The sequence below is a fragment of the Monopterus albus genome, unplaced genomic scaffold (genome assembly GCF_001952655.1).
Source record: "Monopterus albus unplaced genomic scaffold, M_albus_1.0 scaffold28.1, whole genome shotgun sequence".
Lineage (NCBI taxonomy): Eukaryota > Metazoa > Chordata > Actinopteri > Synbranchiformes > Synbranchidae > Monopterus > Monopterus albus.
The window spans coordinates 3,367,161-3,371,148 of NW_018127908.1; the positions used below are offsets into that span (position 1 = coordinate 3,367,161).

The following is a 3,988-nucleotide window of genomic DNA, read 5'->3' on the forward strand; positions in this document are numbered from 1 at the left end:
AGAATTGACGAGTTTAAACATAAATATAAAGGTATGTGTCAATCAAGATATATGCAAGAACAGGCTTAATGATTAATTAGATGGAACATTGTGGGTGTGGTGTAAGAATGTTAATACTCTGTAATAATTCTTTAGTATATTACTTGTGTGGTGTAGAAGAGAATTATCTATGTAGAGATACTGCTTGCAAACCTATGATGGTAAGATGATGTCAGGGGGTAGGACTGGATAAGTCTGACTTCTTCCTACTCCATTCAAGGATGTACTAGGTATAAGCAAATTAATATTGGATTAGCATTTGTTGGATATGTGTAAAATTATGTGTTGATATATCAACTGCCTTTACATGCTTGAAAGAATAAATAAATCAAATCAAATCCTGAAGGAGAGTGCCCGGCCATCTGTTTGTGACCTCAAGCTGAAGCGAACTTGGGTTCTGCAGCAGGACAATGATTCAAAGCACACCAGCAAGTCCACTTTGTCTTTGCTGTAAAAGACTCATGGCAAGTTATCACACACTTGATTGCAGTTGTTGCTGCTAAGGGTGGCCCAACCAGTTATTAGGTTTAGGGGGCGAACAGTTGTTCACACAGGGCTATGGTATATAGTTTTGGATTTAGTTTTCCCTTAATAATAAAAACCATTTAAAAACTGAATGATGTGTTTACTTGTGTTATCTTTGACTAATATTTAAATTTGTTTGATGATCTGAAACATTAAAGTGTGACAAACATGCAAAAAGATAAGAAATCAGTAAGGGGGCAAACAGTTTTTCACACCGCTGTATATGCCTATTTAAACACTGGATTGCTACATTCTGTTATGTACATTATACAGAAATTATGTTGATTTACTATTTAGTAAGTATTTCATCTTTTTTCTTAAATTTTAATTTTGTGGTAAATATTGTATCATGGACTTTTTATTGTGGCTATATTGTACTGAGTTTTTGTATCATTATATCCCTAAGCGATATACTATCTAAGTTATCCTTCTAAATCTGTGTCCAATTTGATTTTTTTCAGCAGACAGAGTGGGCATGTCCCTCATGCACTTTCATCAACAAGCCGTCTCGTCCAGGCTGCGAAATCTGTGCCACAGCCAGACCTGACACACACATCCAGCAGGTACTGCACAACAGCCCACAGCCTCCACTATCTTTGTACTACTCTTCTTAACATTTCCGCTCAGTGACAGTCCCTCCTTTTTCATCTCTCACAAAGGAGAAAGGCAGGAGAGAGGACAGAGGAGAGCCTGGTTTAAGCAGCAGCTGACTGCCCAGCACTGCGCTCTGGTTGACAATTCTCACTCAGACACCCATACACACACATGCACACAGAGTGAGGATGTTAAATCTGCCACTTACATGTTGACAAAATACTCAAAGACTGTCAAGTGCACTGAGAGTCCTCTGACAGCTGGCTGGCCTCTGGAGACTGGAGCGTTTGAAGCACTGTAGCATGACAGAGGCTCAGACGATGAACTTGCAGACAGAGCATGTTAGCTTTGACTGTTGATGTGGACATGACCATGACATCTTAATTTGGCCAGACCTCTTTCTTATTTATATTGTTGTCTGTGTGTGTGTGTGTGTGGCGCCAACACAGACAGTCTAATATTTATTTCAGGGGAGAGAGAGCTATGATGCAAGTTGTCTGTGTTTGATTGCAACTGAAGTGGGAGGAAAGGTGAAGCCCTGTGCAACACCGTTCTGTTTCAGTGTTGGTGCAAAAATATTTGGAAGTTTAACAAAAGAGCTCTGGCTGAAAAGAGAACGAATGTCGCATTTACAGAGATGTTAAGTGCTTTTATTTTTTTCATAACATATTTTGTTATTTTTAACAAGATTATTGAGTAATGTACATCTAACCAGTCAATCCTGAGCTGCGACAGCAGTGGATTGATTAGTTTTCAGTACATAATATTGTAAAAACTTGCATTAGCCAAATAAACATGAAACTAAACTGTCTATGGATCTAGGCTTCAAAGATGCACTGACTGATGGACAAGTTGTAGTTCAACATTAGGCTTTCACTACAGATCTTAATCTAAGTTAGCTCCATGTTAGCAGTGTTGTTTGGCCAGTTATTATCTAAACAATTACTGAATGGATTGCTTTGAAATTTAGTTCTGACATTTATGGTACCCTGAGAAATTTAACAGAATTGGCTTGTCCCTGATTTTTTTTTTTTTTTTCCTCTTGCATCCCCATCAGATTTAAGTTTTGGCATATATGGCGAAATGTCAACATCCAGGACTGACAATGTTTTTAGACATCTGTGGCTTTAGCTTAATTACTCTGGCGATCCTGAGTTTGCCTCTAGCGCCAACATGAGGTCATTTAGTAAAACTCCACTTTGCCGAAGTAGAGTCTCACAGCTGTAAACTGTCCTTAAAGCTACAGTATGTACATTTTTTTCAAATAGTTTTGTTGTAGAAGTGTGTAGGACTGTACCTGGCTAATGATTTTGTCAGTTCGACTATTCGTTCTTTTTCTCTCTCTTATAGCCTACCTAGACTATCAGAAAGTCAAATGGCATGAATTTTAATGTTTTCAATCACATTAACACTGGTATTCAAATGCAAACGAGTGACAGGAATATATTTCTAAGCATTTAAGTCAATAAAAGACAGCTGCAATATTTAAGTTGCAACCTATTTAAATCGGTGATGTACAATGTCGGGTTGCTATATGAATGTCGGATAACGAGACATGCAGCAAACCTGTATTTCTGTTGAAACGTTGCTCTTATAGGCTTTTTTTTTTCCTTCTGAAACATGGTCATAGCCTAGTTTACCAACAAGCTTAAGCTTCTCCCATCAGTTAACCACAGGTTCTGTTGCCTTCTCATTTCATAACGACATATCTGAAGAGCAGAACAGAACATAGAGCACAGTGGAGCAGAGAGAGAGGGTGCTGGGTGGAGCAGAGTACAGTAACTTGGAGTTTCTTGCTACGCTACCTCAAGTTGCATACTGTAGCTTTAAATTGTCAGTGACTAAACTTACCACCTTTATCTGTTTTTGCACACAGTGAATCCATTATGTAGCAGATGCAAGTCTTAAGTTGTGTAAATGCAGCTGGCTGCGTTGCTTATATTCCATATTTTGTCATTAATCAACCATGTTCTTGTAAGGGGGTCCCTGATGGACTAGTGGCTAGGATTCAGCGCGCTTGCAGCTGCGGCCTGGGTTCGATTCAGGGTTGCATCAGGAAGGGCATCCGGCATAAAACACATGCCAAATTTCAACATGCAAATGCTCAGTGTGATGATTCGCTGTGGTGACCCCTAACAGGAACAGCCGAAGGGGACAGACAGATCAACCATGTTCTGGTAATCACGCTTCAAACTAAATTGCAAACAATATAGGGGTAAATCCTTCGCACAATGCCTAACAACTTTTTGAACTGAGTAAATGTTAGGATGTAAGTAGCCCCTCATTTCAAGGTTGTTTAGTGATCGATGGGGAAATAGAGTATGTTGGAAACCTGGGAACTAAACATTTCCAGTCTTTATTTTGGCATTTATAAATATGAAATAAACATGTTTCAAAGAAGGTTATCAAAACAAGTATAAAAATATTAGATGTACTGGTGGCTTGTTCAACAGGTGCATGGACATCTTAAAAGAAACCATTAACAAACCAGATGGTTTTTTTTTCCTGTTTCACTACTGATTAATATAAGAACAAACCATGTTTGCACTGCCTAAACCTCCATCATTACAACCCAGCTTAAAAAGAAAACACACACAAAAAAACAAACTAAAAAGCAGTGCAGTATTTTTTCCATGTATACCATGAACAAACATCTTTAGGAAGTTCACAAATAATCATTCTCTTACAGAAAGAAACCCAACCATGACATTTACAGTTACTTGTGAAGTGACCATCCCCTTTTCAGTTTAAATTTTTTGTAAATGAGATTTACAGTAAAAAAAAAAAAAAAAAAAACCCATTTTTTTTAATTTAAAAAGAAAGGCTGTTT

At 37.9% G+C, this 3,988-nt stretch overlaps 1 long non-coding RNA gene across 1 annotated transcript; it reads left to right on the forward strand.

The window, feature by feature from the left end:
• Positions 1-989: 989 nt before the first annotated feature.
• LOC109957651 (uncharacterized) lies at positions 990-1,969 on the forward strand. The gene is made up of 2 exons (XR_002274576.1): positions 990-1,127; positions 1,224-1,969. It is a non-coding gene; the product is annotated as an uncharacterized LOC109957651 (long non-coding RNA).
• The last annotated feature ends 2,019 nt before the right edge of the window (positions 1,970-3,988 follow it).